We start from the raw sequence: 13610 nt of genomic DNA on the forward strand, positions 1-13610 counted from the left end.
TTGTAGAATTAGGCATCTGCCACTTTAAAAGCTGAAACAGGCAGTTAGGCAAGGTTATTGGAGTCATTGTCCCTGAGCTTTTAAAATACATATATATATATATATATATATATATATATACACGTTTCCGTGTGCTGCGCTGGTGCTGGCTCGCCAGAGCAGCTTCGTCACGCTGGCCACGTGACCCGGAAGTGTCTCTGGACAGCGCTGGCCCCCGGCCTCTTAAGTGAGATGGGCGCACAACCCTAGAGTCGGACACGACTGGCCTGTACGGGCAGGGGTACCTTTACCTTTACATATATATATATATATATATATATATATACACACACACAAGACATATTTACTCAAGAGTTCCTTGAAATCAAAGATTTTCTCTGAGATCCCATAGGGCATGGAGTGGTCAGCCTGTGGCTTACAAGATGGTTGGACAGCTATCAGTCCCAGTGAAGATAACCAATAGTTAGGGATTATGAGAGCTGTAGTTCAACGATATTTGGAAGGCCATAGGGTAGCCATCCCTGCTATAAGTAAAGAGTACACACAGTGTTCGATGGTCACTTTGCTTGATCTGTTGCTTGCTGCTTGCAGTCCCGATGTCAAGAGCTATGGGATTAGGTTCTGCCCATGTAGGTTGCAGAGCCTGAAATGCTTCTAGCTTCCTGTTCAGATTAACTATCCCCAGTCCTGCCATGCTACCTCTGCATGACAACTGCTCCGTTGCAGGATGATGCATTTACACTTGGGAGGGCGGGAGGAGAAGAAATGACAAAGCAACCAATTAATATGTGTACAAATCAGCAAAAAAGAAAAAGAAAAAGTGGTGTAGTAAAACAAGTGTCATACTTGGATTGATGAGATCTGGGTTCAAATCCCCACTCAAGCATGGTGCTTACCTTGGGAAAGTCACCCTCTCTTCCCCCTAACTTACCACATAGGGTAATTGTGCTTGTCAGGATATAGGAGAATAGCACCAGGGTATGTAGTCCTGAGCTCACTGACGTGTGATAAATAAATGCAAAAATGCACAGGCATGTGACTACACCCACCACTTCCTAAATCTTAATAGCAAAAATCAGAAGAATATTAAAGAATATTAAATCAGAACCAGTGAGGGTGGTGAAGGTCCTGTGTGAGTGTCTGGAGGCGGTTGGAGGATGGAGGCGGCTAACAGATTGAGGTTGAATCCTGACAAGACAGAAGTACTGTTTTGGGGGGACAGGAGGCGGGCAGGTGTGGAGGATTCCCTGGTCCTGAATGGGGTAACTGTGCCCCTGAAGGACCAGGTGCACAGCCTGGGAGTCATTTTGGACTCACAGCTGTACATGGAGGCACAGGTCAAATCTGTGTCCAGGGCAGCGGTTTACCAGCTCCATCTGGTACGTAGGCTGAGACCCTATCTGCCTGCAGACTGTCTCGCCAGAGTGGTGCATGCTCTGGTTATCTCCCGCTTGGACTACTGCAATGCACTCTACGTGGGGCTACCTTTGAAGGTGACTCGGAAACTACAACTAATCCAGAATGCGGCAGCTAGACTGGTGACGGGGGGCGGCCGCCGAGACCATATAACACTGGTCTTGAAAGACCTACATTGGCTCCCAGTACGTTTCCGAGCACAATTCAAAGTGTTGGTGCTGACCTTTAAAGCCCTAAACGGCCTCGGTCCAGTATACCTGAAGGAACGTCTCCACCCCCCTCATTCTGCCCGGACGCTGAGGTCCAGCGCCGAGGGCCTTCTGGCGGTTCCCTCATTGCGAGAAGCAAAGCTGCAGGGAACCAGGCAGAGGGCCTTCTCGGTAGTGGCGCCCGCCCTGTGGAACGCCCTTCCAGCAGATGTCAAAGCGATAAACAACTACCTGACATTCAGAAGACATCTTAAGGCAGCCCTGTTCAGGGAAGTTTTTAACGTGTGATATTTTACTGTATTTTTTGTTTCTATGGAAGCCGCCCAGAGTGGCTGGGGAGGCCCAGCCAGATGGGCGGGGTATAAATAATAAATTATTATTATTATTATAAAGGGATCTCAAATTGGCATTGGTGCCCATTCAGGTTTCCAGATTTCATATCTTCATTCTGAAGTGATATCTAGGGAAATGTTAGAAAGCAAGCTGCTGCAATGCAGAGGATGTTCCATTTCTAGATAGCTGCTGGATTTTGCACCACATAATCTGTAGTGTTCCAGAAATTAAATCTCATACATTGCAGTGGTAGTCCATCACTTAATTCTTGATGTGTTTGTTGTTTGATGGTGTTAACATCAGGCACATAAAATTGTGTAAGCCAAAATTGGTATTAATTATCCTGTGTCAGACAGTTCTAATACTTCTATTATTACTGTAATATGACTATATGTTTTGATTTTATTGCCAATCTATCTTTGACCTGTCCTTTTAATGACTGCAGTCTAATTTACAGTGTGCTTGCAATGCTATTGGATTTCCAAATGAAATGAAATAAAGTAAACAGTTCTTACGTTAAATTATTTAAGCTGCGGGTGAAATGAGGATTGCAGAAATACAAGTGCTTTGTCTAAAGTACAAACAGTGAAGTGATTTAACCTTTAAGCCAACCTTTATGTTCTTAAGAAAATAAGTGAAAACTCCTTGTGAAGAAAGGCCAAACTAGCCATTTTCCACAGATGCACATAACCATATCCCAACTGCCCTTTTTAAATAGGAAAGGCTGCTTCCAGGTAGGATAAATGGTGGAGAGGGAGGGGTGCTTAACACTTTCCCCTGTCAATTGTTTTCATGCTCCAAATCCCTCCCCAGCAGCTTTCTCCCAAGTCAGAGTCCCTAAAGGGATCAACATGTGTTTTGGAACTCCAGTAGAGGAGGGCTGTTTGAAGGTGATAAATGGCAAGCAGAGAAATGATATAGTTGCATGTGTCTCTCTGTAAAGTTTAGCTTGGCCCTTTAAAGACACCTAATGTCCTTTTCCCTTTCAAGATGTTTTTCTAAGGCCTCATTCACCTACACATCACAGGTGTGTACTGAGGTTAATGCTAGGTTCTTAGATGATTATGAGGCTGCTTTGCCCTGTATCTTTAATGAGTTCTCCAAGGAAAGTTATATGGCTCTCACATTGCACAAACTTGCTAAAAGGAAAGCAGCTTCACACAGCTTTCCAGCTGCATAATTACTGTCTAAAAAGGACAAGCTTACTGCCATGATGTGTGCAATGAGAGCAGCAGAGAATACCTCAAGTAAATGAGTTATGAGTCAGGGTCCTGGGGAAAAGAGTTGTTCTAAGATGTTATGGGTTTTATCCTGCCAAACTTGCCCTACCACAAGGTCTTGTGTCAGTGAGCAGCACTAAAAACCTAACAATCAGACATCAAACATTGGAATAGCCACAGCAGAACGCACTAATTGCCCATTGCTGAGTAAGGACTTGGGATCACTCTGTGGAAAGGAGATCCCAGCAGGAAAGTGAACCAGTCTGCTTCTGCTTCATCCTATTTCTACATTAAACTGTGGTTGTTGTTTTTTTTAAAAAATAATGAAGTACATATTTAAACAAATGCTTGCTAACATTTATTTCAGAAGAGTTTTCTGAATGTAGCCTCTCTCAAAATACACATTTGTAAATGGCTTTTGAGGTGAGATCTTAATTGGAACATTCACAAAGGGGGAATCTGGAGGATAACATGTGAATATGGGAGATCGGATTAGTTCATATCAGAGTGTGCAAAGATCCATCTCCTCAAGCATTTTTATTTTATGCTCAGTAGGAATGTATATACTGCCATAGGTTAGGAGAAATTAGGTGCCCCTAACTCTTTGAAAGAGGCTTAGAGTATGGAAGAAGATCAGGATGAGGTGCTAGACAGAAGACAGTGACTGTAGTCATTTCCAGACTTCCGTGGATTTCTTGGGAATGGGGTACAAACAGAGCTACAAAGGATGGGAATCTACCTATGTACTCCAGCTATGTACTTTAATTGCATCCCATAGTATAGCCAACTTCTAAGGCAGGGATGGGGAAACAGATATTAATGGACTCTAACTTCCACCAGTGACAGCCAGCATGGCCAAAGAACAGGGACGATGGGACTTATAGTCCAACAACACCTGGAGGGTGAGAGGTTCCCCATCCGTGCTTGAAGGTTAGGGTGACACTCTGAATGAGAGGGTACACTGAGTGTGTGTAGATTGGTGCCAGAATGAAATCTTCTCACTCGACTAGAAGATGAACTGGAGTTTATGGTGCTCCTGCTCATAAACTATTTGACTAGCTGAAAACCCTGCAATTCCCTTTCCATGAATAATCCATTAAGTTCCTGGATGTTCCTAAAACAAATATGCAGAGGCTAAAACAATCCGTATTTTCAGAATATCTCTTCCTTAAACAAGAACATAATCACATGCTTTAAAGCCCTATACTGAGAAATTCTTCTAAACGGAATCTTTACTAGCAAGCTCTATTTGTCCTTTAATTAACACTGTCTGCATTAACTAACTTCCTTGTTCCTGGTCTTGAGAAAAGAAAAGCTAGCTAAGCACCGATCATTGATTTGTTTCCTTTTTTTCTCATTGCAGGATTAACTGAACATTGGCAAGTAGAAGGAGTGCAGGAGAAATTCTATTCAGTTCGCATTTAAAGGTAAAGCTACTTAATGTTCACTGTCCAAAAAATATGCAAACTGAAAAACACCTGTCCTTTGAAATTTGCACTTTTCCAAATTTTGCAATGCAAACTGTGCATATAAATGTGTGTGTTGGGGATAATAATATACAAAATGCATTCTATGAGGGGAAATTGCTCCCCCAAAATGTGTACAGTGGTACCTTGGGTTAAGTACTTAATTCATTCCGGAGGTCCGTTCATAAGCTGAAACTGTTCTTAACCTGAAGCACCACTTTAGCTAATGGGGCCTCCTGCTGCTGCCGCGCCACCGGAGCACTATTTCTGTTCTCATCCTGAAGCAAAGTTCTTAACCCGAGGTACTTTTCTGGGTTAGCTGAGTCTGTAACCTGAAGCGTATGTAACCTGAATCGTATGTAACCCGAGAGCGGCCAAGGGATGGAAAGATCTCAAGGCTCCAAAAATAACAGATTGGCAAATCAAATTACAGGAATTGGTGGAGGCGGCTCAACTGACTAGTAGACTAAGAGGAAACTCAAAGCAAAAATTTGCGGGAAAATGGGATGGTTATAGAAGATATGTTCAAAAATACAATAATAGTTTTGACTCCGTGCTAGCATTTGAGTGATAAAGGAACTAAAAGGAGGTAGACAACAATTAAGGATTTATTATGTTTTCAGAATGTATTAGAAAAATTATATAGAAAGATTTATTGTTTTGTGTACATTCAAATGTAAGATAAAATATATGCAAAGGGACTTGACAGGAAGTCAAAGTTGAAGAAAAGATTTTGGAAGATAAAAGGGGAAAAATATTTACTTTCATTATTATCATTTTGTGGGCGGGTGTGGGTGTGTGAGTCTCTGCACATATGTGTGTTGTTGTATGCAATGTTTGGGAGGAAATAAGACGGTAAATAACAAATAACAAACTAAATATTGATGTATGTAATTTTTATTTCCGAATTATATTTAGTGGTAGTATGGCTGTATTGTTTTTTGTAACATAAAATCATTCAATAAAAATTATGTTTTAAAATATAATAACCCAAGGTACCACTGTATGGTAGACAGTCCAAATTGCACACCAAAATGTGTATATTAGTAGCGGAGCCTAGTGTAAATTAGAGGTTATAGGCAGTGCTTTATATATATATAGTAAAAAAGGTGCCAGCACTCACCATGAAGAAAAAAAGCACTGGTTATAGTGATGATGAAACTAAAGTATTGTCGTGCTGTAGATGAAGCTTTCTCAGCATAACTCGCCTTTAAGCTTATTGTCTTGGGGATGTTTCCCAAGGAAAACTGTCCTTTGTATAATGTGATCCCTTATGGCATCCCAGGAAAAACAGATAATTGGAATTTTGCTCATAAATGATTTTACAAGCAAGCTGTAATATCAAAATTATATCACAAGGCAAGCCATAAAGTATATGCAAAGAACTATTTGGTTCAGCACCTGGCTTCCCAAAGTGGCCAAACAGAGGGTATAGTAAGCCCAAAAGAAGGACCAGCACAGAACCCATTCCCCACTGTTCTTCCCAACCAAGTGCTGTTCAGAGGCATACTGGAGGTAGTAGCATACAGCCATTAAGATTAGTAGCCATTACTAATGGCAACTTAGTGCGCCTTGAATTGGTCTGCTCACCATTTAAAGGCATCCAGGTCCATTTGGTCTGATCCAACAGGCCTCCTCTTTTAGTCTTAAAAGGCAGCTTAGACATATTTGACCAATGGGAAGTTACTGAAGCTAAACTTCAAGGGCAAGGCCAAATGCTAATCCAATATGGCTGGCTGCTACATTGAAACCTCCCTCTAGAGGAGTCTGTCTTACCAGTTTAGAACTTTCCATCTTGGGGTTGGTGGTGTCTGCTGCACCCCCCCAGTACACCTTTAAAGTCATGTGCTCAGAGGAGCAATACACAGGACTTATTCAAGACTGTCACCGGGCACCCTGAGAGGTCAGTTGGATATGTGTTTTCCTTTGTTTTCAGTTCAGAGCATCAACTGTTCTCCATCACTAGAATGGATGAGGTATTGGGCTGAAAGCTCTTTCTGTAATGAAAATGCAAGTCTTTTTTGGCTCCCACAGATTTCCACAGCAGTTACCAAATGCCAGGGCCTGACCCAGAGTGTTCAGAATTGATGGTCCTGAAACTTCTCTCTGTTGTTTTTCATAAAGAAAAAGGAAAGCTTAAGGAAAAAAAAACATTTTTTTAAAAAGTAGCACAAATCCTATGCATGCTTCCTAGTTCAGCTTTTGCTAATCATTCATACAGCACAAATTTTCTCATTAAAATGAGTATCCCAGAGAGGCATTTGATAAAAAAATACCAGAAGTATATTTGGAAAGACATCAAAACGTCACAGTAATATCAGAATCTCTGTACGCTGAGTGTTGATTTATAAGTTCAGAAGAATCTTGTGCTATGACTCTCCTGGGGACATACTGCTTGAGAATGTGGGCAGTAGATTGCATAATTGAATGCTCCTCCAGATCAAGAATTCCACATACCTTAGAGAGATAGAGAAAGAGAGAGAGAGAGAACACTAGTAGCAAGAATTCTCACCTGCTCTCCTACCCAAAATGCACAAGAAGATTTTGATGTAGTTGCTGCTGATGTTGTTGTTGATGATGTTGTTCCCTTCTGCAGTATGTGTATTGGATTGTTTGCCTGAGTAATTTACAGTTATTTCTATAAGCTTGTGGAATATTTTAGCCTGGACGGTGTTATCGAAGCTACTAACATGAGTTTGACCAAACTGCGGGAGGCAGTAGAAGACAGGAGTGCCTGGCGTGCTCTGGTCCATGGGGTCACGAAGAGTTGGACACGACTAAATAACTAAACAACAACAACAAATAATTCACAAATGGAAGAAACACAAAAGAACTGTCAACCTTCCTCGGTCTGGGGCTCCATGCAAGATCTCATCTCGTGGAGTTGCAATGATGAGGAGAACTGTGATGAAGCAGCCCAGAACTACACGGGGGGGGGGGGGACTTGTCAATGATCTGAGGGCACCATGAAAACAGTTGGTAACACATTACGCCGTGAAGGACTGAGATCTTGCAGAGCCCGCAAGGTCCCCTTGCTCAAGACAGCACATGTACAGGCCCATCTGCAGTTTGCCAATAGACATCTGAATGACCCAGAGGAGAAGTGGTGAAAGTGTTGTGGTCAGATGAGACCAAAATAGAGCTCTTTGGCATCAACTCAACTCGCCATTTTTGGAGGAGGTACATATTATGCTTTCGGGGTGTTTTTCTGCTAAGGGGACAGGACACCTTCACCGCATTGAAGGGACGATGGACGGGCCCAAGTATCGTCAAATCTTGGGTGAGCACCTCCTTCCCTCAGCCAGGGCATTGAAAAAGGGTCAAGGATGGGTATTCCAGCATGACAATGACCCAAAGCCAAGGCAACAAAGGAGTGGCTCAAGAAGAAGCACATTAAGGTCCTGAAGTGGCCTAGCCGGTCTCCAGACCTTAATCCCATTGAAAATATGTGGAGGGAGCTGAAGGTTTGAGTAGCTACACATCAGTCTCAAAATCTTACTGACTTGGAGAGGATCTGCAAAGAGGAGTGGGACAAAATACCTCCTGAGATGTGTGTAAACCTGGTGGCCACCTACAAGAAATGTCTGACCTCTGTAATTGCCAACAAGGGTTTTGCCACCAAAGTACCAAGTCGTCTTTTGCAAAGGGATCAAATACTTATTTCACTCATTATAATGAACATCAATCTCTGACTTTTGTCTTCTGGATTTCTGGGGGTTTCCCTGTTGTTATCCTGTCTCTCACAGCTACAATAAACCTACCATTAAAATTATGAACTGGTCATTTCTTTGTCAGAGGGCAAACGAGCAAATTTAGCAGGGGATAAAATACTTTCACCCCTCACTGTAGCAGGTAAGTCACTGCTGTTTACTGAGAGGGTTGGGGGGCAAGAGGGTGGTGAGGTCAGTGCAACTGTCCCAGTGGAGCCAGTCCAGTGCTCCTGCTAGTGTGTTCTCACCCTATTGCCCTCTCTACCACCTTATCCCTTCTGGGAGGTCAGGTAACTGCCTCTTCCCCAGCCCACCAACTGCTCCCAGTGTTATCATTAGCACTCTTACTTTGAAGCTTGATGTGTGTTGGAAGCTGTAGATGCATTGATTGGCAGCAAAGCTCTTCCCATCGGATAGTAAAGATTTTCACTTTCACAACTTCTGGGCTTCTGAGTACAGATGGCACTTAGCTTCTCAAAGACAATTGGCTTTATCTTGGCTATAAATTGAGGAATTTCTTATGAGTGTGCTTTGATTTAGTCACATTGATTGCAGAAGCAATCTCTGTAGACTCTTAAAAGTTTAGAAAGGACCTCAGAAGCTATCCTCATTGGCTGCCATGAAATATGCACTTTAAGCTCTGCAATTGTCATTGTCCAGAAGCTCCTTTCTTGTATTAATGTCCTGAAGATGTAATCCCTCCTTTTCCCCACTTTGTCTACCTGGAAAGTTTTGAAGTTACCATTTCATTCTTAGCATTGCTTTCTTTCTTTTTTTGTATTCAGCACTGCAGTTGCAGACTGAACAGCTTCATACATTTCATAATAGCTCTAGTGGGTACTTTCAGCTTGCCTAGATTTATCTAATAATTAAGAAGCAGGTTTCGGCTATGGGATGTGTATTATAATTGGAGTAATTATGCATATGTTTGTCCACAGTTATGGCTTATGCTACGTTCACATTACTGACATTGTCAGTGACTAAAGCAAATAATTTTCCAATATCAGGCTCCCCAGACACATCATTATTTCACTCCCATTGTATTTTGTGGTGCGTTGTGGCACTTTTCTCTTATTTTGGTATACTCTGAGGGTGTGGTGTTATATTCATTACCAAATATTGAATTGCCTGCACCTGCATTTGTACTAAAAATTACAGAGCCTTGTTGGTGGTAACAAACTGAAGATGTTTCCTATTACACACAAGCATACTTGGCTGCATCTGCTACTAACTGAATGGGGAGATTCCTGGAGCCTCAGCCTCATGCTGTTATTTATTTAGTTAGTAGATTTCTACTCTGCTTTTCAGCTAGAGTCCACAAAGTGTCTAACAACTAGGACTGGGCGGATCTGTCAATTTTGGTTTCTCATTTTTCTACTCTTAAGTTCAGTTCTCCTCATTTCCACCTAAGTATTTTGGGAGGAAGTCCTCAGGAAAATTCATCAGCATTTTAATGTGAGTGTTGATGTTTATTAAATTTGTATACCGCCCTTTGTGCATAGATCTCAGGGAGGTTCGCAACAACAGATTAAAATATAAAAACAACAATGTTTCTTACTAGACTCGTTTTTACGTAGGTTTGCCTACTACACTTTTTGCAAAGCAATTTCCCCTCCTGCAATGCATTCTATATATTATTTTCCCCAACATATGCATTTTTATGATCACTTTCCCTCAGTATCTGCATATTTGTACTTGGCTGGAGAGCTACATTGAACATTTGGAGAAGCAGGAATTCCAAATGATGGCTGTGTATCTGTTCTTCTATTGTTTTAGAAAGTGTGTGTTAGCTAGGTTCGCATTTAAAACCACATACTCACAAAACAACCAGTCCCACTAAGCAGGAGACAGCCTCAGGTGTTCTTTCCCACAGGGCAGAAGTGATGTTGACCCAGAGGGTGGCAGTGGCAACAGTCTGACTGAAGCAGGCCCTGATGTCACCTGTGTCCTTGCTTAACTTACCGTGTGTTGACTTGTACTGTCAAAATATAAATGCAACGTCTAAGAGCAGACAGTTTCATTTTGCAAATCAAACCACTCTTGTGGATATGATTATTCATCAGTGAATGTAACTGTGCAATCCTGCCTAGAATAGCTAGCAGTTTATGATGGCTGTGCAAATGAAATCTAACTTTAAGGTAGGAAAAGTTTGTTTGTGTGTGTGTTGTCACAGAAGTCAGTAAGGGAACCTGGTAGAAATGGGTTTAGATGAAAATGTAAATGAGGGCAATTCATAAAAAGCAGAGGTGCATGAAGTATTGGCTCCATGCCTGTTTCATGGCCAAACCATGAAATAGGTTTGACCATCAGGGCAGTGCCTCAGATTTTTGTGCCCCCCTCCTTCTCCTTTCCCCCCACATTCCAATTCTCTCCCTCTTGTCACAGGTCATGATAAATATAGCTTGCCATAATGTCTGAACTAGACCAAAAATGTGTACCCTGAAACACCGGGGTAGCTTCGAATAACAGCATTTTTAAAAGAAAAAAACAGAAAGCAAAACAGAAATAAAGCAAGTAACAGAGCGAGGTCACATAGAGAGTCTCTGGTTCCTACTGCAAGAAGATGGAACTATGGGTGGTCTTAATAACTCACCTTTGCCACTGAAGGTTGCTTTTGGCCCTGTTCCTGTTAGATGTCTGAAGTTACCACAGGTGGTGAACAACAGGAAAACCTGTGATGTGCTGCAGATTTCCTCCCCGACTGCTCTAGGGTTAGGAGGCAAGTGATATTTCTGTTCTTGCTAACAAATAACACCATAATGATTTTTCAAAACAGCTTTCAAACCACAGTAACATTTTTTACTTTGTGGAATATTTGACAACATTTGACCAGAGTAAATACAGTGGTACCTCAGGTTAAGTACTTAATTCGTTCTGGGGGTCCGTTCTTAACCTGAAACTGTTCTTAACCTGAAGCACCACTTTAGCTAATGGGGCCTCCCACTGCCGCCGCGCCACCGGAGCATGATTTCTGTTCTCATCCTGAAGCAAAGTTCTTAACCTGAGGTACTATTTCTGGGTTAGCAGAGTTTGTAACCTGAAGCGTATGTAATCTGAAGCATATGTAACCTGAGGTACCACTGTAACAGGCAGTCGTGGCCACATTTAATTGACTCTTGTGCCAACCCTATACCCAGTTCCTATGTAAATCCTTTGTTATCCTTGTCTAATAATCCTAGCATAACCACTGTCTATCCTACTGGGCTAGGAGAATGCACACAAATGGCCTGTGACAGGGAGAAGGTTAAGATCAAAGTCAAATACTGCAATCTAAGCAACATCTTGATAAAACCACAGAGGAAGAAGTACTATGGTCTGTGTGCCTTGCTCTGTTACGTCTGGAGGTCGGCCAAGATTCCTATCTATCTTCTATTAAGACATGATAAAAGTTTTTTAAAAACAAAATTATGCATGGCATGGAGAAAGTGGATAGAGAAAAGTTTTTCTCCCTCTCTCATAAGACTTGAACTTGTGGACATCCAACGAAGCTGAATGCTGGAAGATCCAGGACAGATAAAAGAAAGTACTTCTTCACATAGAGCATAGTTATACTACTGAACTCGTTCCCCCAGGGGACAGTGATGGCCACCAACTTGGATGGCTTCAAAAGAGGATCGGGCAAATTCATAGAGGCTAAAGCTATCAATGGCTTCTGGCCCTGATAGCTGTGCTCTGCTTCCATGGTCAGAGGCAGTAATGCTTCTGAGTGACAGTCTCTGGAAACAGCAGGAGGGGGAAGTGATCTTGTGCTTGGGTCTTGCTTGTGGATTTCCCCTAGGCATCCGGCTGGCCACTGCAAGAACAGGATGCTGGCCTACGTTGTCCTTTGGCTGATCCAGCAGGCTCTTCTTACGTACATACGTTCCTGTACCTGCCACCATTATCTCTTCTTTATTTGATGCTGAACCACCCTGTGTTATTTACTGTAAGTAGAAGCTCTGTAGTAAATGGGATGTCTGCCTGGTCTCTCCTGCCCTCGCTCGGCTGCCTGTTTCAGTGAGAGAGATACTGAAAGCCACTGTGTTTGTCCCCTGTTGCCAGTCACCTCAGTGACCTCATGCTGATACTGCCTTAAGTATCAGCAGAAGACAACCTGGCCATTGTGACTTCATGATGATGGTGATGATGATGATGCCTGAAGAAAACACTGATTCTTGTACCCACATCTTGCTCATCACTTTCATGAAGAAGGTGTTGTTTTGCATCTCAGAATAGATGAAGTCTCTTAACTGTCTTTCTTACTCTCCCATCCTTCGGCCTTTTCTCAGGGAGGCTCCATGGCATCCACCACTGGTTTTTTGGACCTCTGGCAGCTGCCCTGTAATTTATGTTAGCTGCCACTATCTCTCTGTTACCTGCCATTCATTTCTCTAATGCAGGGCCAGAAGGCCACATTTCCTTTTGCCAAGCCAATGTGTGGAGAGGCAAGAAGAACAAAGAGGGTGCAGCAATGGATGTGATACTTAACTTTGTTTCATGATGGGGGGGGGGGGATTAGAAGAAGTGAGGTATTGACTGCTTCATGGCTCAAAGAGAGGTGCCAGTCACCATAGTTAGTTGAAGGAATCTTGAGACTCCCTGCTAGTCAACCACCAATACTGTTTATTTTATTTTTATTTTTATTTTTTGCTAAGTGTAATACTTTTAAATTGACTGCATTTCTGAAATGAATAGTATATTCATTCTCTTTATCCAGAAGGACAAGCATGAGTTGCTATTGCTTTTACGAAGTACATAAATGTATATTTTTATATGCCCAGTGACTGTGAGCAGTATGGGCCAGCAAGGAGCATGACGCTGCCTATACATTACAGTATTTCTCATTTTGAGCATGTTCCAGTGAAAGTAAGCACCATTGATTTCAATGGAATGGGGTTAGAGGGCAATCATTGGAATGCAAAGGCCGTCTTCTACTCCCCACAGAAATGTACACCACCTACCGTGGAAATATAGAAAATATACATTTTAAGAAGTTTTGTAAAAGTTCTCTGAGGCTGGAGTTTCAAGTCATTTCATACAAAGTCTGAGCAGAATCTAAGTCAGTGGATGATGCGCAGGTAATAATTCATTTTTCTGCAGAGAAAATCAAATTTCATGTCCTTGCAAAATCTAGGCTTCTTTGAAATGTGACATCCACTTTTCATTTAGCAGATGATACAGATGCAACAGAACTGATGTGGCTGGAAGGATATTTTTGATGGTTGCGGTGTGGGGGTGGGAGGGTTGCTTCCTGTGACACACCCAGTTGGCTACAAA

At 42.2% G+C, this 13610-nt stretch overlaps 2 long non-coding RNA genes across 5 annotated transcripts in view; one reads left to right on the forward strand and one right to left on the reverse strand.

Moving 5' to 3' along the window:
- LOC310845410 overlaps positions 1 to 13610 on the forward strand; it is a 722498-nt gene that overhangs the window by 322238 nt on the left and 386650 nt on the right. The window contains exon 6 of the long non-coding RNA XR_014564670.1: positions 4542 to 4605. This is a non-coding gene — a long non-coding RNA (uncharacterized lncRNA). The remainder of the gene's footprint in view (positions 1 to 4541; positions 4606 to 13610) is intronic.
- Positions 372 to 12474, reverse strand: LOC310845455. 4 transcript variants are annotated; one of them, XR_014564757.1, is made up of 5 exons: positions 12216 to 12474; positions 10948 to 11060; positions 8703 to 8853; positions 7157 to 7234; positions 372 to 741 (listed from the first exon to the last, which is right to left on the reverse strand). It is a non-coding gene; the product is annotated as an uncharacterized lncRNA (long non-coding RNA). The 4 variants fall into 4 exon arrangements; XR_014564758.1 differs by lacking the exon at positions 372 to 741 and adding an exon at positions 6104 to 6750; XR_014564759.1 differs by lacking the exon at positions 372 to 741 and adding an exon at positions 6104 to 6750 and having other exon boundaries at positions 10948 to 11055; positions 12216 to 12473.

The sequence above is a fragment of the Podarcis gaigeae genome (genome assembly GCF_964106915.1).
Source record: "Podarcis gaigeae genome assembly, chromosome: 5".
Classification (NCBI taxonomy): domain Eukaryota; kingdom Metazoa; phylum Chordata; class Lepidosauria; order Squamata; family Lacertidae; genus Podarcis; species Podarcis gaigeae.